This window comes from Lepidochelys kempii, chromosome 6 (assembly GCF_965140285.1).
Source record: "Lepidochelys kempii isolate rLepKem1 chromosome 6, rLepKem1.hap1, whole genome shotgun sequence".
Taxonomy (NCBI): Eukaryota; Metazoa; Chordata; order Testudines; family Cheloniidae; genus Lepidochelys; species Lepidochelys kempii.
The window spans coordinates 77,510,819-77,534,201 of NC_136385.1; the positions used below are offsets into that span (position 1 = coordinate 77,510,819).

The 23,383-nt window shown below is 41.0% G+C and overlaps 1 protein-coding gene across 6 annotated transcripts in view; it reads right to left on the reverse strand.

Annotated features, from left to right (window-relative positions):
* Positions 1 to 23,383, reverse strand: part of SPRED1 (sprouty related EVH1 domain containing 1) — a 122,439-nt gene that overhangs the window by 83,349 nt on the left and 15,707 nt on the right. The window contains exon 2 of one of the 6 annotated variants that reach the window (XM_073348863.2): positions 12,279 to 12,348. The exons of the other annotated variants lie outside the window; for them this stretch is intronic. The gene's annotated coding sequence lies outside the window, so the exon portion shown is untranslated. The remainder of the gene's footprint in view (positions 1 to 12,278; positions 12,349 to 23,383) is intronic. 6 annotated transcript variants of the gene reach the window in all.

The window sequence follows — 23,383 nt, forward strand, 5'->3', positions numbered from 1 at the left end:
TCTGAGAACAAAACATGCGAGGAGAACGAATAGCTATTTTGGCAGAGATGAGGAAAATGTTCATTGATAACACCTGGTTCCGAAAGAAGGCCAACATAAGATGGACCTGGATCGCACCAAACGTGAAGATAAAAAATGAAATCTATTACTTTCTGACCGATAGACGATGCATTGTGCAGCATATGTCAGTAGTGCCATCGTTCAATAGCGATCATCGCCTACTGAGAGGCGGACTCAAGTTCACTGTGAAGGTGGAGAAAAAGGCGCTGTGTATGATGAACAGAAGACACCAACCGGTATCTTTTGACAAGGCAATCCTGAAGGAAAACATTTCTAGGGAAGATTGGAGCCTCCTGGACAACTGCAATGACAATTATAACAACTTCAGTAAGAGACTGAAACAGTGTGTGAAATCAGCTGAGCGTGAAAGACCAAGAAGAGCTAGCGGAAGAATCTCGGAGAATACAAAGACTTTATTGGAGAAGAGGAGGAAAATGAAAAGAAATGGCAGTGACAGGCTTGAGTACTCCCTTCTCTGCAAGCTCATATGAATGAGGTTGAAAGAAAACTTCGAGAAATTTCAAACCGAAAAGCTCCTAAAGGCTGCTGAAAATCGTAAAAGTCTCAAAAAATGTGAACGGGAACTGGTGTTGTACAGGTCATCATTATCAGCTTTGAAGAACAGCACAGAGAATCAGTAACCGATCTAACACAGATGGAGGCAATCTGCAAGGATTTCTATACCCAGCTGTTTGCAGCCGGTATAGACATCCCAATGCCATCACTTCAACAAACCGAAGAACACATACTGCTGGTTCTCATCAGCGAAGTCCGTCACACAGTCCATCAAATGAAGGAGGGGAAGGCTCCAGGCACGGACGGTCTGACAGCAGAAGTTCTTAAGGCGGGAGGTCAGGAACTTTGGAAAGCTTTCGACCAAATGTTCAGCCGCTACCTGGAAATCCAGAAGTTACAGTCTAGTTGGAAAGAGCCCAATACCATCTTGCTGCATAAGAAAGGCGATTGAAAAAATCTAAAGAACTATCACCCGATCTGCCTGCTTTTGCATATATATATATATATATAAGTTGTTCACTAAAATAATAACAAATTGACTGTTGCAAAACCTGGATGAACAGCAACCTAGAGAGCAGGCCGGCTTTCGAAGGAATTACAGCATGACAGAACACACCTTCACTCTAAACCAACTACTAGAGCGTTCAAGAGAATACAAGTTTCCCTTGTGTATTGCCTTCGTGGACTACAAGAAGGTGTTCGACAGCGTAAAGACTAATGACATTCTTGAAGATCTTTCAGAACAGGGCATCAGCGCGAAATATATATTACTAAAGGAAGCAAATTCTGGCTGCAGCATGGACTTATTGCTGTTCGATACTCCGCTCTGAATCCCCATGGAGAAAGGTGTGAAACAAGGAGATACAGTATCACCAGAATTATTCACAGCCTGCCCTGAATTGGTTTTTCAACGAGCAGGCTTGAAAGGCGGGATTAATATCAACGGCGAGTGGCTAAACCATCTCAGGTTCGCAGATATAGTGCCGATAGCTGAAAATACAGCCCATCTTGAGAGAATGCTTAAAGAACTGAACATGAAAGTTAGTCAAATCAGACTAAAAATGAACCGATCGAAAACGAAATATATGAGATCAGATGTTCTGCCAAGAACCCAAATAACTCTTGAAGGAGAGCAGATCCAAGAGGTTGATAAATACATTTATTTGGGCCAGGAAGTCAACATGCGCCACGATCAGAAAGGTGAATTGTTGTGCAGAAAAAAAGCTGGATAGTGCGCAATGACATCAAGGACATCCTCCAAGGAAAGATCAGCAAAACTCCTCGTGCGAATCTTTTAAACTCAACTGTGCTTCCAGCAATGTTATACGGCAGTGAAACATGGTCGCTGACAAAGATAGAAGAACATCAACTGTGTCACACAGAGAGTGATGGAACAAACATGTTTGGGTATTTCGCTCCGCGATCACATCCCCAGCGAAATAATTAGGCAGCAGTCTGGAGTCCAAGACGACATTGTTGAAAGCAGGCTCAGCAAAATGCGGTGGGCGGGACATGTGGCCCAACTCAGTGACAACAGACGGACTGCAGCTATATCCAAGAGCTATCCGTAAGAACAGAAATTGCCAGGCGGTCGGCCTGCCTCCAAAGAGGTGGGATGATTTCCTAACAAGGAGACATGGACAAGCATGGCAAAGGATGGCCAGAGCAAGAGAAGATTGGAAGACGTGTTGTGATTGGCTCAGTCTCAACTGATGAAGGGCCGACAGTCTACACAGTCTATGCAAAATTCCTCATACTGCTTTAGGACGCTAGGGCAGATATTTACAACTCTATTTTTAAGTTCTGGCTGTGGACAAAGGGTCACCTATTTTGGGTCCAAGACAAGTCATCTTTCTCTGGTCTTTTTTCAGACATGGAAGTAACAATACCAAGTCAGAACTGCTGTACTAGAAATATAGTTCTTATATTGAGGAGATAATACTGCTTTTGAGTACAGTGGAGGAAACCTCAACATCACCATTCTTCAAAGGGAAGAAAGAATAGCTATGAAATATTCCCTAGACACAAAACTCATCGATATAACTCACGAAGCATGGGGTGAGGTCCCAGAGGATTGAAGAAGGGCAAACATAGTACCTACTTTAAAAAAAGGGGGAACAAATTGGACCCAATGAATTATAGACCAATCAGCCTCACTTTGATACCTCAAAAGATACTGGAACAAAATTATTAAACAATCAATTTGTAAAAAAAACTAGAGCAGGGGTCGGCAACCTATGGCACGCTTGCCAAAAACAGCACACAAGCCGATTTTTAAATGGCATGCTGCTGCCTCCCGGGTCCCAGCCGCTGGCCCCGCTCAGCTCGCTGCTGAACGCAGGCCGGGACCCCAGCAGGCAGCAGCATGCCATTGAAAGTCCTGCCCGACCTGACCCGCTCTCCTCCGCACCCCCAACCCCCGCCACCGCGGGGGCAGGGTGAAGAAGCTTGGTCCTGCCGGCTGCTGCAGCAGGGCAGGCAAGGTCCCCCTCTCCCCTGCCATGCTGGGTTCCTGCCCCATCTCCTCTCCCTCCCTGCCACCGATCAGCTGATGGCCCTTGCGAGGGAGGGGGAGAAGTGGAGCCTCCAGGGAGGAGGGGGAGAAGAGGGGTGGGGATGGGGCATATCCCCTCCAGCTCCCTGCCGTGACCTGCTCTTGGCGGGGGCAACCCCACGACTCTAGCCCACACCCACATCCCCAGCCCTCCGCCCTGACCTCAGCACCCCCCCCCTCACACCCACTCCCAGCCCTCCGCCCTGACCCCGGCACCCCCCTCACACACACCCAGCCTCCTGCCCTGACCCCTGCACCCCACCACACCCCCTGCCCTGACTCCTGCACCCCCCCCACATCCCCAGCTCCCCCACACCCCTTGCCCTGACTCCTGCACCCCCCCATTCTCACCCCACCCTTGAGCACCAAATGGGAGCTCCTGCACCCCCTCCCCCACATTCCTACCTGCACTTCTTGCACCAAATGGGAGCTGCCCAAGTAAGCACTCCACACCCAAACCTCCTGCCCCAACCCAGAGCCCCCTCCCTCATTCTAGCTCCTGGCCAGACCCTACATCCCAACCCCCATGCTCCTTCACCCCCAGCCCTGTGCTCAGTGCACTCCCACCCTCAGTTCAGTGCAGAGAGAAAGAGAATGGCCTAGAAGCAGGGAGAAGGTGGGTACCCACTCTATGTGGGCAGGGCCGGGATCCCAGACTGGCAGAGGGCTGAGCAGGGCCAGCAGCTGGGACCCTGGCTGGCAAGAGCCGGTGGACGGAGCCCCAGACCGGCCGCAGGCTGAGCGGCTCAGCCCACTGCCGGTCTGGGGTCCTGGCCACTGGCCCTGCTCAGCCTGCGGCCAGTTTGGGGTTCTGGCTGCCAGCCCCTTGCCAGCCCGGGTCCCGGCCGTAGGCCCCGCTCAGCCTGCTGCCGGCCTAGGTGAACGGAACCCCAGGCTGGCAGCGGGCTGAGCGGGCCAGCAGTTTAAGATCAGCATTTTAATTTAATTTTAAATGAAGCTTCTTAAACATTTTGAAAACCTTGTTTACTTTACATACGACAATAGTTTAGTTATATAACATATAGACTTATAGAGAGAGACCTTCTAAAAAACGTTAAAATGTATTACTGGCACGCAAAACCTTAAATTAAAGTGAATAAATGAAGATTCGGCACACCACTTCTGAAAGGTTGCTAACCTAGTATCCTCTAGATCAGGGGTCATCAGGAACAGCCATCACAGATTTGTCAAGAATAAGTCACACCAAACCAACCTAATTTCCTTGTTTGACAGAGTTACTGGTTTAGTAGATACAGGGGAAGTAAACAGAAGCTTGATTTTAGTAAGGCTTTTGATACAATCCCACATGATATTCTCAAATAAATTAGGGAAATGTGGTTTTGATGAAATTACTACAAGGTGGATGTACATACAACTGGTATGTATGAAAGGCCATACTCAAAGAGTATCATTCTCAAAAAAGATCAATGATTCACTGTCAAATTGGGAGGGCATATCTAGTGGGATTCTGCAGAGGTCTGTCCTGGGTCTGGTACTATTCAATATTTTCATTCGTGATTTGAATAATGGAGTACCAACTATGCTTATAAAATTTGTGGATGACAAAAAGCCTGGGTGGAGGGAGGATGGCAAGCACTTTGAAGGACATGATTAGATTCCAAATGACCTTGACAAATTGGAGAATTATCTGAAGTCAACAAAATGAAAGTCAATAAAAACAAATCCCAGGTACTTCACTTAGGAAGGAAAAAAATTCAGAATCACAACTACAAAATGAGGAATAAATGGCTAGGTGGTAGTACTGCTGGAAAAGTTCAGGGGATTACAGTAGATCATAAATTGAACAGAAGTTAGCAACGTGACTTGCAGTTGCAAAAAAGGCTAATATTCTGAGGCGTATTAACAAGAGTATCATAACACAGGCATGGGAGGTACTTGTCCTGCTTTACTTCATGCTAGTGATGCCTCAGCTGGAGTACTGTGTCCAATTCTGGGTGCCACATGTTAAGAAAGATGTGAACAAACCAGAGACAGTCCAGAAAAGGTTTAGAAAACCTGATCTCTGAAGAAAAAAGTTTAACTAATGGGGCATGCCTAGTACTGAGAAAAGAAGAGTGAGGGGGGACTTGATAATAGGCATCAAATATGTTAAGGGCTGTAACAAAGAGGACAAGGATCAGTTGTTGTCCATGTCCACTGAAAGTAGGAAAAAAGGTAATGGTCTTAAACCGCTGTTAGGGAGATTTAGGCAAGGTATTATAGTTAGATTTCTTTTTTCCCCCTAAGAGGTAGTTGGTTAAGTACTGAAACAGGTTTCCAAGGGAGGTTGTGGAATCCAAATCACTGGAAGTTTTTAAGAACAGGTTAGATAAATACCTGTCAGGGATAGTCTCGGGCAGAGGTCCCAACACTGTGGGGCATGACCCTCTACAGGGGCATGGAGGAATGTTCAAGGGGGCACAGCAGGGCCTGGGCCAGCCCACACAAGTGGTGGGGAAAGAGCGCCACCCAGCCCAACTCTGCTCTCACCTCACCTGCTACGCCCTAATCTTTGACCCATCCACAGCTCCTTCCGCAGGCCTGCTCCCACCCCCAGCTCCGACCAGGTTTCCCCCTTGCCCGGGAGACGCAGCCCCGCTCCTGACCCTGGCTCTGAGTGGGGCATGACCCTGAAAAGTTTGGGGACCAGTGGTCTAGGTTTACTTGGCCCTGCCACAGCGCAGGTGGCTGGACTCGACCTCTCAAAGTCCCTTTCTGCCCTACATTTCTATAAGAAGATTTCAAGATTGTCACTGTGTGTGTCAACCTGAAGCTTACAATGTCTGCTGAAAGAAAAGGAAGAAAAGGAGTGCTAGTGGCACCTTAAAGACTAACCAATTTATTTGAGCATAAGCTTTCGTGAGCTACAGCTCACTTCATCGGATGCATTCAATGGAAAATACAGTGAGGAAATTTATAGACACAAAGAACATGAAAAAATGGGTGTTATCATACACACTGTAAGGAGAGTGATCACTTAAGAGGAGCTATTACCAGCAGGAGAGCGGGGCAGGGAGGGAAACTTTTGTAGTGATAATCAAGGTGGGCCATTTCCAGCAGTTAACAGGAACGTCCGAGGAGCAGTGGGGGGTGGGGGAAATAAACACGGGGAAATAGTTTTACTTTGTGTAATGACACATCCACTCCCAGTCTCTATTCAAGCCTAAGTTAGTTGTATCCAGTTTGCAAATTAATTCCAATTCAGCAGTCTCTCGTTGGAGGCTGTTTTTGAAGTCTTTTTGTTGTAATATTGCAACCTTTAGGTCTGAAATCGAGTGACCAGAGAGATTGAAGTGTTCTCCGACTGGTTTATGAATATTATAATTCTTGACATCTGATTTGTGTCCATTTATTCTTTTATGTAGAGACTGTCCAGTTTGACCAATGTACATGGCAGAGGGGCATTGCTGGCACATGATGGCATATATCACATTGGTGGATGTGCAGGTGAACGAGCCTCTGATAGTGTGGCTGATGTGATTAGGCCCTATGATGGTGTCCCCTGAATAGATATGTGGACACAGTTGGCAATGGGCTTTGTTGCAAGGATAGGTTCCTGGGTTAGTGGTTCTGTTGTGTGGTGTGTGATTGCTGGTGAGTATTTGCTTCAGGTTGGGGGGCTGTCTGTAGGCAAGGACTGGCCTGTCTTCCAAGATTTGTGAGAGTGATGGGTCGTCCTTCAGGATAGGTTGTAGATCCTTGATAATGCATTGGAGAGGTTTTAGTTGGGGGCTGAAGGTGATGGCTAGTGGCATTCTGTTATCTTTGTTGGGCCTGTCCTGTAGTAGGTGATTTCTGGGTACTCTTCCGGCTCTGTCAATCTGTTTCTTCACTTCAGCAGGTGGGTATTGTAGTTGTAACAATGCTTGATAGAGATCTTGTAGGTGTTTGTCTCTGTCTGAGGGGTTGGAGCAAATGCGGTTGTATCGCAGAGCTTGGTTGTAGACGATGGATCGTGTGTTGTGGTCTGGGTGAAAGCTGGAGCATTGAGGCAGGAATAGTGGTCAGTAGGTTTCTGGTATAGGCTGGTGTTTACGTGACCATCGCTTATTAGCACCGTAGCGTCCAGGAAGCGGATCTCTTGTGTGGACTGGTCCAGGCTGAGGTTGATGTTGGGATGGAAATTGTTGAAATCATGGTGGAATTCCTCAAGGGCTTCTTTTCCATGGGTCCAGATGATGAAGATGTCATCAATATAGCGCAAGTAGAGTAGGGGCATCGGGGACGAGAGCTGAGGAAGCGTTGTTCTAAGTCAGCCATAAAAATGTTGGCATTCTGTGGGGCCATGCGGGTACCCATAGCAGTGCTGCTGATTTGAAGATATACATTATCCCTAAATGTGAAATAGTTATGGGTGAGGACAAAGGCACAAAGTTCAGCCACCAGGTTTGCCGTGACATTATCGGGGATACTGTTTCTGACTGCTTGTAGTCCGTCTTTGTGTGGAACGTTGGTGTAGAGGGCTCCTACATCCATAGCGGCCAGGATGGTGTTTTCAGGAAGATCACCGACGGATTGTAGTTTCCTCAGGAAGTCAGTGGTGTCTCGAAGATAGCTGGGAGTGCTGGTAGCGTAGGGCCTGAGGAGGGAGTCTACATAGCCAGACAATCCTGCTGTCAGGGTGCCAATGCCTGAGATGATGGGGCGTCCAGGATTTCCAGGTTTATGGATCTTGGGTAATAGATAGAATACCCCTGGAACCCCGACCTGGGGTGTGTTTGTGCGGATTTGTTCTTGTGCTTTTTCAGGGAGTTTCTTGAGCAAATGCTGTAGTTTCTTTTGGTAATCCTCAGTGGGATCAGAGGGTAATGGCTTGTAGAAAGTGGTGTTGGAGAGCTGCCTAGCAGCATCTTGTTCATATTCCGACCTATTCATGATGACGACAGCATCTCCTTTGTCAGCCTTTTTGATTATGATGTCAGAGTTTGCCAGCAATGCCCTCTGCCATGTACATTGGTCAAACTGGACAGTCTCTACATAAAAGAATGGACACAAATCAGATGTCAAGAATTATAATATTCATAAACCACACTTCAATCTCTCTGGTCACTCGATTTCAGACCTAAAGGTTGCAATATTACAACAAAAAGACTTCAAACACAGACTCCAACGAGAGACTGCTGAATTGGAATTAATTTGCAAATTGGATACAACTAACTTAGGCTTGAATAGAGACTGGGAGTGGATGCGTCATTACACAAAGTAAAACTATTTCCCCGTGTTTATTTCCCCCGCCCCCCACTGCTCCTCGGACGTTCCTGTTAACTGCTGGAAATGGCCCACCTTGATTATCACTACAAAAGTTTCCCTCCCCGCCCCGCTCTCCTGCTGGCAATAGCTCCTCTTAAGTGATCACTCTCCTTACAGTGTGTATGGTAACACCCATTTTTTCATGTTCTTTGTGTCTATAAATTTCCTCACTGTATTTTCCATTGAATGCATCCGATGAAGTGAGCTGTAGCTCACGACAGCTTATGCTCAAATAAATTGGTTAGTCTTTAAGGTGCCACTAGTACTCCTTTTCTGTCTGCGAATACAGACTAACATGGCTGCTACTCTAAAAAAATGTCTGCTGAGTCAGTGCGAAGTGACAGAAGCAGCTACAACCACGGTTGAGAGATCTTTTTGTTTAGAATATCAGCAGGTTCAATTTCACTGGGATTCACAGTCTATCATCATCCATTTTGACTTTATGAATTTCACACGAGTGGTGTACAGCTATAGCAGGGCATGCATTTATGCCATACCAAGAGTCCTAAACCATTGTGATACCAGAGGTAACTCAACCAATCACCACACTTACTTTACAGCTAATATGAGGAAGACTGCACAGATGGTGGATTATTTGGCCCAACAGCCACCACCCCTTTGGGATGGCATGGGCTTTCAGCTGATAGAACGAACAATTCTCATCCATTCTTCCCAATACTATAAAAGCCTCCCTTTTCTGAAAAAATGTTTGAAAAGACAGCAAGTGAACAGAGAAAAAACCCTTTCCTGACATTTTGGGATCTTGGAGTTATAATCCAGTTTATGGAAGTCGCCGTTCATGCTTATTTTGTCTGTATATAGTCTGCCTAAGAAGCTTGGTGGCCAACATGGCCTCCACTCTGGGACATTTAAACTAAACATCATGTGAAAAGTGTTAATGATATAATACATTACATCCTCAATATAAAAAGACAATCTTTAAATAAATAGGGCTTATGTCCTCTTTAGCTTCTTTACGATGAAAAGTTTTTGCCATCAGAAAAAGTTCCCCACATCTCATCCTCAACTGTTCCTTACATTAGAAATTCAAATCTGGTATATCCTGGGACACTAACATGACTCAAGAATAAGTGGAATTAGGATTATCACAAAAGACTGAAATCTCAGTAATTGAGAGGGTAACAGTCTTATACTAAGGTGTAACGATTTAATCAAAAGGATTTAAGTCACTCGTAATCCTGATTTAAATCAGCAAACAGGAAACCTTAATTTAAATAACCAGTTTTAATTTTGTTTTGCTTTTGTACTGTAATTATTTTTCCAAAACAAAAGATAATTCTCACTGGTTGGTAACCATTAAAATATGTTGATTTGCAACTAAATATAGCCTTTACATTAAATCTGGTACTTCTTTTTGCTAGCCAGGAAGATACAGTGTATCTACCTACATTTAACATATTTATTCAAATTAATTTTTACTTTATTGTTAGAACATGGTGAATGACCTCTCATTAACGAGTTTAAAAAAACCCTAATGATTTGCGCCAAGCTGCACTAGATGGACATTGGAATGCAAATAAAAAAATAAAAACATTTAAAAATAATTTTTATTTTAACTAAGAACAATCAAAATATGCTTTGCATTTAAAACTGATTAAACAAACAAAAGAGGTATTATGTTCAGTTAGCAAATTGGATAGTTTCCTTCAGCACTGAAAACTTGCAGAACTCATCCTCATATCATAATTTGATTCATAAATTGGAAGAGGAAAATAAACTTTCCTGCTTTCTCAATTTCTGTTTGGTTTCTTAACTTTGAAACAAACTAGTCATTAAACTGAACTAGTTGAATAAGCTGACATGTAGAAATTCTCACTGCACCTGCAGAAGAGGCTACTACTGTCAATAGCTGGTTTAGCACATCAACAAAACTGTGGTTTTAAGTGCTCAACCAGTGACTTCCACTAGTTCTGTGGTATGGCTTTGTTTAAAACTCTAGCAGAAAACATTTTTTATTTAATTCCAATTTTAATAGCTTATAGTAAATTTAGGCCTTAGTATATATTGTCATAATTTTAAGTAGATTTATTTTAAAAAAAGAATCCTGTTTTTATTTAAATAAAAACAGTTTTTTAATTTATTTTCATCCACTTAGTTTAACATCTATTCCTAAGGCCTTGTCTTCACCAGTAAAAAAGGTTTTGTGTTTTTTTTAAAACCTTGGAGCAGCTAACATGTATGAGCTACCCTAAGCAAGAAACAAATGAAGACAGGGCACTTTAAAGTTTTACACAAGGTGAGCTAGGTGAGGTCAGCCCCAGGCAGAAAGATAATGCTGGCGTAGCCTAGTTTACCTTGCAGTAAAACTTAAGTGCCTTGTTTTCACTGTTTCACTTGGGATAGGTCATGCACAATAACTGCCCTGAGGTAAAATTATATTTATACAATACGCACACACACCCCTTTTTTACCATTGATGACAAGGTTTAAGAGTCTGTACTCCACCCACTACAGGTAAGTTGATCACTCCTGCACAATAGCACTCACAATAAATATCTTTCACACCACCACCACCAAGCTGTCAACAAACCCAGGGAAGACCAAACTTCATTCCTGAATATTTTTAAGATTAAAACAAGCAAGAAAATAAAACTTACTTTTCAGGGCTTCTTTATATAACCACCAACACGAAAGGGCACAACACTAGTTTTAAAAAATCCTTTGCAGATCACCTTCTAAAGGCAGATTCTAGAATATTTCCAGGCAAGATCCTCTGAAGGACAGTGACATGCTTTGTCTGGAAAAATCCCCTATGCCGAAACAAAAGAAAACCAAAAGCCCAACTAAATGGACAGTATGCTAAGACTAGGTCTATACTATACTAGCACTTTTGCTGGTAAACTTTTGTCAGTCAAGAGTGTGAAAAAAACACCCCCTGACCAAGGTAAGTTTCACCAACAAAAGCACCGGTGTGGACAACGCTGCGTCAGCAGGAGATGCCCTCCAGTTGACATGGCTACTGCTGCTCAACGGAGGTAGTTTAATTATGCCAATAGGAGAGAGCGGCTACACGGGAGGCCTTACAGTGGTGCAGCTGCAGCAGTACAGATGTGCCGCTGTACAGTCTGTAGTGTAGCCATAGCCTAACTCTCTCCCCTGAAAAGGCACAGGCAAAATCCTTCAGGCCAAGCAAGAAGAGATAGTGATATTGGTGATTAGGTGTATGTCCTCAGGAACATAATTGAAGACATTAATTTGAAAACCGCTTTGTTAGTACTTAGATTTCCTTAAATTACAGATCCGCTGTTTAATGTGACTTTTTAAAAAGGAAATAGATTACTCACCACTATTTTTAAAAAGTGAACAGGAGATGGGGCTGCTTACAAATGCAGCGACTCTGGCAGCAGAAGTGGAATAAAAGATAAGAGATGGTGCTTCAAAATAGGGGATAAGGGTGGGGAAACAGAGAAGCCCTTGAGCCAATCTGTCCCCATCTAAAGAATCTGGGGTAGCCATGTGAAGGGAGATGAAAGAGAAAGAAAACAAAACACTACCGCAACTTTACCTGCAGGAGCGGCAGCTTGAGAGTGAAGCACATTAGAAGGAGAACCTGGGTGCCCTTGCTTAATATACACACAAACTGGTGGGAAACACGTGTCTTATTTATGTGTGACAGAAAACAGATAGCAAACACGTAAGCTTTACTGTGTAGTTCTGCTATTTTTCATATATTAACATAGTTTGTTTTCTTCAGTAGCTAACCTTTAGCTGCATTTGAAGATGTGCTGATTACTTGAAACACATTTTCGGTTTAAACACCACAGAAGAAGAAAAAAAGTGGATAGTGTGGGACTAAGGAGTTGGAAAAGAATGAGAACCACTAGTGTAAGAAATCTGTAGTCAGACAGAAGAATAGATGCACAACAATCTGACCTACTGGGTATTTTCTGCAGAATGGAATCCATGATCCCACCATCTTCTACAGTCCTTGAATTCAGAAGTTCTTCCTGTGCCAGGGGAGAAATAAGGATCTGAAACATTAAGAGCCTCAAGTCTTCTCCATTTGAAGCCTAACTTCTTAGATGTGAAATCAACTGCAGAATAGAGTGCTACCATAAACTGCACGTAGTTTCTACATCCCAAACGAGGATTCTATCAATTTTTTCCTAATATTCTTTGCTAGAGTTAATTATATAAATTAGAGTCCAGTTGGTGAAGCACATATGACTGTTATACAAAAATTAAACTTCTTTTGTGTGACTAAAATACACAAGGAGGAAGCAAAATTGGTTCTAAAAGGGGAAAATGAGGAGGGGAAAAAATCTCGTAGCAGAAATACAGACATTCTGGCCATTGTGAGAAGGGTTTATCCATCACTCTGGTAACAACTGGTTTGCAGGGAAACTGTTGATTCCAAACAAATCAACTGAAAAATTTATCCCAGACATTTAAATATTAGCAAATCTAGTCTGTATAGCTTTCATCTTCAGTGATAATCACTACTTGGATGGCTGCAAATATTGTACAATATTTCTATTTACATTTTCGAAGTTAAATAACGAAGTTATACAACACTGCACAGCATACTTAGACACTGATCAAGCACACTGGGTCAAAACTTTGGTCCAGTTATTTTTTATATATTTTACATCATATATATTATGGTAACACACAAAGGTTCAAACTAGTTTTGAAGCGCCATTGTACTAGGAACTGTACAAATGCATAACCAAAAGTATTTATAAGCATGCATTTTGTAGATTAATCCTGGTAGTAGTTTATCTAGTGCAACAGATGTTCCCAAACAGATGAGTCCCTATGTTAAAACGCCTTATGAATTCACCACGAACAGGACTGGGCCTGTGGTTATTTTAGCAAAAAAACAAATTACTAACATATAGAAAACTACTAAGCTTCTGAAGTTTCATTTCTGATTCAACATGGAAATACAATACCACATGATATTCATGTTAATGTGTCAGTGGCTACCAAAAATAGATTATTAAAACCACAGGGGGTTTTTTGTTTTTTAACATGCTATATTTTTGTTGTCAAAATACGGAATGTTCACAGTTTGCTATCCTGCAACGATTTAGGGGAGTGAAAACAGTAGCAAAGTTCTCTCTACACTACTGAGGCCTCAACACAATTTTATCCAGCTATAAGACTCAAATCTATTGCCCTACATTCATGGCTTTTTTCAACAGAGGTAAATATTCAGTCTGGTTCTACCTGTCTTATATTCAGAACTTCCACCAGCCACTATTTTCAAATGAGTTAATACATACCAGATGAATGTGCTCTGTCTAAATAGACCCGCAGGTTGATGCATGTCGAAGCAGTTTTCTGTCACTTACATTAAAAGAAATCACATAATGTGTATCACCAAATCAAGAACTAAAAAAATAAAATAGCAGGTTGGCTTTTCAAGAATAGCTTCAAAGAGGTACAAGTGATGATAAAAACTTTTCAGCATAGAAAAGTATCCACTGTGAAGAGTACTAAAACCAGTCATTCTTTAAACAGTCATTTTCATTAATTATAATGATACTTCTACTCTATGTACTTACACTTATATTAAGCCTGTTAACTTTATATAATTTTAAATGCAACTACTATGGTCCTGAGGACCCTATATAGTCCTCTCTATAAATTTTACTAATTTATTAGTGATTGTGATTCTTCATATTTGCTCCAACTATACGCTGTACTTATCTGCATTTATTCGCTCTTTTTGGCAACCTTTTTCCCCTTAAAAAAATCTATTTTAAATATAAAGACATATACAGGAACACTACAAGAGTTCCTGGAATTCCTCCCTTACAAGGATCCCACTATTTAAGGTGAGGATCCCTGATGATTTATCTGGAACACAGAAAAATGCAGGGATTTGAAAGAAGAGCTCTGTAGTGCTCAAAAGCTTGTTTTTTCCACCAACGGAAGCTGGCCCAATAAAAGATATTACCTCATCCTGGCCTCTCTCAGGAATCTGAAATTGTAAGTTTTAATGTTGGGCTCTGATATACTATCTTTTAAGGATAAGTAGGCTCCATGTTCCTGAAATGCAGGCATTTCCATATGAACAATCTAAACATTTTACAGACATGTACAGTGACAGTACTAAGGAGTCATGTGGTAGAAATTCCTCTGCCTAGTGCAATCAATATCAACTTGGGCCATACGCCTGCGAACACCGAAGTACCCGCATAGGTTTACTCACATGCGAGGTCCGGTCATACATGTGAATTTCCACACACGTATCAGTATCCTCTATGTTTGGCACATTGTCCTGTAACTTTATATTACATGTAATGATTTGCAGTTCATATTTTACTCATCTAAATTTTGTATTTCAGATACATTGAGAAGCATTAAGTTGGATAACCCTCACTCCGCGCCCCTTCTCTGATGCCCCGCCCCACTCACTCCATCTCCCTCCCTTCATCACTCGCTCTCCTCCACCCTTCCTTACTTTCAGCAGGCTGGGACAGGAGGTTGGGATGTAGGAGGGGGTGTGGTCTCTGGGTTGGGGCTGAGAGGTTCAGAGTGTGGGAGGGGCTACGGGCTGAGCCTGGGGCAGGGGTTGGGGTACAGGCAGGGATTTGGGTGTGGGCCCAGGGCTGGGGCAGGAGATTGGGGTGCAGGAGGGGATGTGGAATTCTGGCTCTGGGAGGGGTCTCGGGAGCGGCTTAGGGTGCAGGGTGTGGGCTTTGGAGGGGATGCAGGGCCGGGGCCAGGGTGCGGGTAGGGTTCAGGCTGTGGGCAAGGTTTAGGATTGCAGGCTCTGGTCAGGTACTGCTTATCTCAGGCAGCTCCCGGGCGGCAGCTCAGCAGGGCTAAAGCAGGCTCCCTGCCTGCCCTGGCCCAGTGCTGCTCCCCGGAAGTGGTTGGCATGTCCAGCAGCAGCTCCTGGCGGGAGAGGGGGTGTACAGGCTGCTCCATGCTCTGCCCCCATCCACAGGCACTGCCCCTGCAGCTCCCATTGACTGTGGTTCCTCATTCCCCACCAATGGGAGCTGCAGGGGCAGTGCCTGCATGCGAGGGCAGTGTGCGGAGACAGACCCTCCCTCCCCCCAGGAGTTGCTGCCGGACTTGCCAGCTGCTTCTGGGTGCAGCATGGCGCTAGGGCATTTCAAGCTAGACCAATAAGCCTATTTACACTAGGGATGTACATAACTTTTTAAAAAGTTAACTGTTTAATTTTAATAGTTTATGTAATTTAAATCAGTTAACTGATTAAATGGAGAAGGCCACGGGGACAAGGGTTGTGCTGGCCATACCTGGGTGTTAACCATTAGGGTTGGTTAACCGGTAAGACTGATGCTTACTGGTTAACCATTTAGTATTTTACACTAATAATTACCCTAATTTAGATGTTTGCCCTTTGATGGATATGCTCCAGCTGTATCCAAGCTTCTACTGACTCACTGTACAGCATGCAGTAGTTAAATGGTTAAAAACTGATATCCATCAGAATAAATTTCTGGTGGAAAATGATAAGAGAATTAATCGCATTGCCCAATGTTCTATCCATAAATCTGTTCTCCTTCTCGCTTCCCCCTCCTGTCTGAGACTCTGGAACAACAGTAGGGGTTAGGAGTGTGTCTTCCCACTAGTAGCGTACACGAACGTCAGTTGTCCGTCTGTCATGGTCCTTCAATCTGACAGAGGAAAAAGCAGCACATTCTGAAAAGACCCAAATGGGGTAGGAAATGTAGATGCCTATGTTCACATTTCTATTAGAAACGTGAGCCAGAATTCGTTATATGGAGCACTGAACTTATATACAAAAATCTGGCAGTAAACAAAGCAACAGCATATAGAACTACTAGATCAAAATTTGCGGTATGGAATTACAGAACTCTGGGATGTTAGTTCCATTCAGCTGTGCTTTGCCTTTTAATGAAATACTGTACTCCAATCCTTCTAATGGGCAATGAAGCTACTTCTAGACCCAGAGACAAGTTAACATCAGAGAAACCTGTAAAGCACAAAGCCTATATACACACATACTTCTAAAATTCAGTTGAAAGGGCTTTATAAGATGGAATCTATTTTACACAAGTTGTCTATCCAAATAGGGTAACTCTGGAAGGAAAAAAACCCCCTCAAATTAAAGTCAATCTGTAGCTGGAACTTGCCTTTTAGATTGCCCTCACATGTGCAATGAAGCTGGCTGCCTACATGTGATTTTGACTTCTCTAGGATTAAATCAGAAAATTAAAAAGCACAACCCAGCACTCAGGATCATCATATCAATCTAACACTTGTGGCTTGGAAGACTCTGGCACCCAATCAATTAACATATTACATGATAAACAATATTTTTTGATGAACAATGCCAGCAGGCAACTGTGCTATTAATAGGTAAACAATACCCCCAAAAAAGAAAGGCTGCGGGAGAAAGAGGGGCAAAATAGCATAGCACCCTCCATCCCCACACCTGCAGCAGACAGGAGACTGAAGAAGGTAGAGCAGTAAAGACATCCCACTTCCTCTGAAGGGGTGTGTGGAGTACAGCACAGTAGACTTAGGAGGGAAAGGAGAGAGATTCTCCGCACTTCCAAAGCTGATGAGGGAGAAGGGTCTGAGTTTTAGAAACTTAATAGCTGAGATGAAAGAATCCCCCAACAAGGCTCAGAGACAGCATGTGAGTAAGCATACCCTATTCCTTTGCAGAGAGGGTGGGAATAAATTTCTCACAAGGGCATAGCCCCATGACTTATAAAGTCAAAGCAGTGTTTTGCTCTAGGATTATGTGATCAAATGCACTGGAATTGGATTATGTTCATTTCCTTTCCTTGACTGTTTAACTAGAGATGTTAAGAGGAGCTTATTTCCAGTCTTTTTCAAACTATATAATCTTGCTTTACAATTCTGGTGCAGAGACTATATTCAGTTTTTAATAGCAGGGCAAATTTGCAACATCACAGTTAAAATCCTTATTGCTTAAATTTTAATTAAAATTGTTTAAGTGAATTTATTTGAAACAAAAAAACAAAACCAAAAAAAGCAAGTCACCTTTGCCCTGTGCTCATAACCCCACATGATTATACTGTTGTACAGAAGTTTCTTGCCCTAGACCATTTTCTGCGAGTAAGGGTAATCAAACCTCATTTTGTCATATGACAATACAATAACTGAATTAATTACCTTGCCCTGTTTTCTCCACTCCATTACTTTCCCCCTGTAATTATATGCACATTATAACAATACTTCTATAATAGTAATCAATTATAGTAATAAGTGGGCCTGTTAAGAAGGAAAAGCTTGTGAACTCAAACTAGCTCCAGCACCTGCCCATTCCCCTCTGGAAAAGCACACAGACATCTACTGATTCCATCATATTAAAATTGTATATGTAACTATGCATAAACCATAAATGCAACATAATTCACTCAGATTCATAAAAATCTGCTATTAAGTCATTATGCACTACCTAGTTATTACCAGTTGTATGCTATGTAAACTGACTTGCCATTTGAGACCCACATGTAATACTGTCCCATCACTCCACAAGTGTCTCAGTAGTCCAATAAACCGTATTCAGAGACCCACAACAATTTCGGTATATGAGCATGTGGCATCCATTTCAACTTTTTCTTCAGAAAAGCAAGTCACTGTAGCTGCTTTTAAAGATTTTGTGTTTATAGTAAAGATAGATCAGAAATCTGGAAAGACATTTCAGAACAGGAAAGATTACTTACTAGAATTTCATTGGTTATAACTGATCTGAACATTCATTCAGATTCATAATAGACCAAATCCTTATTCCCTACCCACAATTAGGAAGTTAATACAATTCTTACTGTTGATGCAGACAAAAAGCTTCTATCTATGGAAAAGCAAAGGGAAAAACTTAACTCCAGTATTTTTAAATGGTATTTGTGAAGTCCTAAAGGATCTGATTGCTAAGTGATTAAAAATGAATTCAACATTTTTCTAATGATGAAACCTCCAAACAAAGTCTTAAAATTTCACCACATACCAATGTTATAAGCAAGCTAGTAGCAGTGGTCAATTATATCTCTGTCCTTGCCAAGTATTCACTGTCTCTCCCTCCCCCTCGCAAGGTTTAAGCAAATTATTTACACACACAATTGCTGTGATTGAATGATTTTAATTGCTAAGTGACATCAGGGAAAGGGTTTTTTTTTTTTTCTACTGAAAACACTGTACTTTAGCACAGATGAAAATGTCATCTGCGGGGTTTTGTTTTAATGTTATCCTCATAACATTTTATTTTGCTTGATTTGATACCTAGCTATACAACAACAACAACAGCATAAGCATAATTTTTTTTTAATACTTTTTTTGCATAATTTTATGGAAAAAAGATGTTAAACACCCCTGCATCCTAAACTTTACAAGTTCCAATGTAGCTGTTAAGTGACTGGAATGGTGAAAACTGTTCCTCATTTTGTCTTAAACTTGATACCCAAGTAATTCAAGGGTCCTACCAGTCTGCACATTTTCCACACACATACTTACACTTTAGTCTTGCTGATCAAGTTAGGATAATCTTTCTAACTTTGAAATTTCTACTTAACAATGGTTTAAACAAAAGTATAAAATATTCCATTATGATATAAACTGCAATTCCTCCTTAAAACCAGGTTTTATAATCCTAATATCAACTAAAGCTTAAACTATCATGGAAAGCACTATTATTTGTTAAGGGTTTTTCTCATATGGGTTATGTGTCAAATAGATTTAACCCCAGAAATGTAACATGATCTTATAATTATTATGACTAAATTACAACTTTTAAAGTAGACAGACATCAGAGTAAGGAGACCAGGCAATCATGGATTCAGGTTATGTACTCAATTAAAGGGAAATTAATAGAATACAATAGTTTTTTCTCTATCAGGAGAAAATAACTGACTTCATTTCTGTTTTAACAACTGACACTAGTTGACTAATCAAGTTGTATTTTTGTTTCATATGACGACACTTACTAACCCATCCTCTAACAAATGCAAAATAAAACGCTTAGCAGCTGCGAGGTGAACAGAAAAGCTGCTCTATATAGTAGCCAGGATCCGCACTACAGGCCTTCCTCTAACTCTGAAACTCATTTTCTACTGCAGAATGATGAAAAGACACTGCACAGTACAAAACCACACATTTAGGATTCAAAGATGCCCAAGGAAATACATTTTTATAGGAACAATACATTCTTATGAGGAAAAAAGAGGAGCTGTAGGAGTTAAACCAAGTCACAGGTAAATTAGAGATGAGAGCTGAAAAAGCTGACAATCTTTTTAACAGAAAGAAGCCCTTAAGACTCAGAATAAGCTTCCTTAAAAAAAAAATCTTCCCCACATGTACCTGCATTTACCATTAAGTATTTTATTAAATTTAATAAACCCAATAAGGCACACTTTGTACCACATTAATGCATACAATAGAACCCTTATTTTATGAACTAACTTGGGACTGAGCTCATAAAAATCAAAAAGTTAATAAAACTGGTCTGGAAATTATAGTAGATATGGTGCACAAATTGCAGTATGGACCTTACAATAATGAAGAAATTAAATTTTATTATCTGGTCCATTTTTTGTTGTCCCAGGCTGACTGACAATAGGATTTTTCCTAGCTTGTGATAATGCACTAGGATAACAGCTTTACAAGTGGAGTCCTAAAGGTTTTCATTAAACCAGCCAAAATCTCTTGGGGAGAACCTGGCCAGGGTCTTAGTTTCTTAACTAAAAATAAAACCCAAGGAAATAAGTAGTCTATTTAACAAGGAAAGAACCTTAAAAATGGCTATTCTGAAGTCATTGTACAGTAAGGTGTCCTTAACAGCAGAGAGGCTTGAAATGTAGAGACACACATTATGTGTTTTATCTTAAGAGTGGCCAACAGGCTTGGAGTTTCTGGAACCTAAAGACTAGGATTAAAAACTGGGAGGAAAAATTTAAAAATCGGAAAATGCTACTAGAAGCCCCCAAACCCACAAATCGAGGCAGAAGGTTCAAAGGAAAAGGGGGGGGGGAGAGAGAGATGGACCTGGTTTAGAGGAGAAATGAAAGCAACAATAAAAAAAATATATATACATAACAAATGGAAGAAAGGGGGAAGTTGATAGTAATAAACATAAATCAGAAGCTTGAACTTGTAGATAATTGATAAGGGAAGCAAAGAGACACAGAAGGCAAAATCTATGGTCAGCAGAATTCAAGACAATAAGAATGATTTTTTTTTAAAGTTCGTTAGGAACAAAAAGAATACTAACAATGATATTGGTCCATTACTAGATGGAAATGTTAGAATTATCACTGATAATGCAGGAAAGTCAGAAGTGTTAAATAAATATTTGTTCTGTATTTAAACAGACAGATGTAGTCATGCCACTCTTTCCATTCCACCAGTATCTCAGGACAATGTTAAACAGCAGCTACTAAGTTAGACATTTTTAAATCTGGAGGCCTAGATAACTTGCATCTAAGAGTTTTAAAAGAGCTGGCTGAGGAACTTGCTAGACCATCAATGTTGATTTTCAATAAGCTTTGGAACACAGGGGAAATTCCAAAAGGAAAAACGGGATAATGACAGGCGAAAAAGCTGAAAGCACTCTATTAATAAAGAATTAAAGGACAACAATATAATTAATGTCAATCCATATGGGTTTGTGGAAAACAGAACCAGAATTAATTTTTTTTAAATTTTTTAGATTTTTTGACTGATAAAGGTAACTGTGTTGATGTAATTTACTTAGACTTCTGTAAGGCATTTGCCTTGGTACTGCACAACATTCTGATTAAAAACTAGAAAGATATAAAATTAACATAGCACACATGAAGTGGACTAAAAGCTGGATAACTGAGAAGTCTCAAAATGTAATTATAAATGAGGCGTTAGCAACAAATGGATGTTATTCCCTAGTGGGGCCCTGCAGGGATTGTCGGTTTTCAGCCTTAAGCTATTTAATGACCTAGAAGAAAAGAAAAATCACTACTGATCAAGTTTACAGATGACACAAAAATTAGGAGAATAGTAAATAATAAAGAGGTCAGGGGATACAGAGCAATCTTGATCTCTTGGTAAACTGAGTGCAAAACAAACAATATGTTTTAATTAGGGCCGTCGATTAATTGCAGTTAACTCAAAAATCAATCACAATTATTCGCAGTTTTAACTGCACTGTTAAACAATAGAATAACACTTGATATTTATTAAATATTTTGTATGTTTTTCTAAATTTTCATATATTATATTCTGTGTTCTAATTGAAATCAAAGAGTATATTATTTATTACAAATATTTGCACTATAAAAATGATACAAGAAATGGTATTTTTTCAATTCACCTCATACAAGTACTGTAGAGCAATCTCCTAGTTGTGAAATGCAACTTACAAATGTAGATTTTTTTTTTTTGGTTACATAACTGCTCAAAAAAACACTTCAGAGCCTACAAGTCCACTCAGTCCTACTTCTTGTTCAGCCAATCGGTAAGACAAACAAGTCTGTTCACATTTACAGGAGATAATGCTGCCCTCTTCTTATTTACAATGTCACTAGAAAGTGAGAACAGGCATTTGCATGGCACTTTTGCAGCCAGCATTGCAAGGTATTTACATGCCAGATATGCTAAACATTTGTGTGTCCCTTCATGCTTCAGCCAGCGTTCCAGAGGACATGCTTCCATGCTGATGATGCTCATTAAAAAAATAATGCGTTAATTAAATTTATGACTGAACTCCTGGGAGGAGAATTGTATGTCCCCTGCTCTGTTTTATCCACATTCTGCCACATATTTCATGCTATAGCAGTCTTGGATGATGACCTGGCACATATGGTTCATTTTAAGAACACTTTCACTGCAGATTTCACAAAACGCAAATAAGGTACCATTGTGAGATTTCTAAAGGTAGATACAGCACTCAACTCAAGGTTTAGAATCTGAAGTGCCTTCCAAAATCTCAGAGGGACAAGGTGTGAAGCATACTTTCAGAAGTCTTAAAAGAGCAACACTCAGATGCAGAAACTACAGAAGACAAACCACGAAAAAAGAAAATCAACCTTCTGCTGGTGGCATCTGACTCAGATGATGAAAATAATCATGCGTCGGTCCCCACTGCTTTGGACTATTATCAAGCAGAAGCCATCATCAGCATGGACACATGTCTCCTGCAATGGTGGTTGAAGCATGACGGGACATATGAATCTTTAGCGCATCTGGCATGTAAATATCTTGCGATGCCAGCTACAACAGTGCCATGAAAACACCTGTTCTCACTTTCAGGTGACGTTGTAAACAAGAAGCAGGCATTATCTCCTGCAAATGTAAACAAATTTGTTTGTCTAGCGATTGGCTGAACAAGGAGGAGGACAGAGTGGACTTCCAGGGGCTAAAATTTTACATTGCTTTATTTTTGAATGCAGTTTTTTTGTACATAATTCTACATTTGCAAGTTCAACTTTCTTGATAAAGAGATTGCACTGCAGTACTTGTATTAGGTGAATTGAAAAATACTATTTCTTTTGTTTTTTTTACAGTGCAAATACTTGCAATCCAAAATATAAAGTGAGCACTTTACACTTTATATTCTGTGCTATAATTAAAATAAATATATTTGATATAGAAAACAAATATTTAAATAAATGGTATCCTATTATTGTTTAACAGTGTGATTAATCACAATTCATTTTTTAAATTGCTTGACAGCCCTAGTTTTAATATAGCAAAATGAAAACGTATACATCTAGAAACGAAGAACGTTGGCCATACTTACAGGATGGGGGACTCTATCCTGGGAAGCAATGACTGAAAAAAAATTGGGAGTTGTGGTGGATAATCAGCTTAAACATGAGCTCCTAGTGTGACGCTATGGCCAAAAAGACTAATGCAATCCTTGGTTGTATTAAACAGGGGAATCTTGAGTAGGAGAAGAGGTTCTCTTATCCTGATATTTGGTGCTGCTGTGACTGCTGCTGGAATACTGTATCTAGTTCTGGTGTCCACAATTCAAGAAAGATATTGATAAATTGGAGAAGGTTCAGAGAAGAGCCACAAAAATAAATTAAAGGA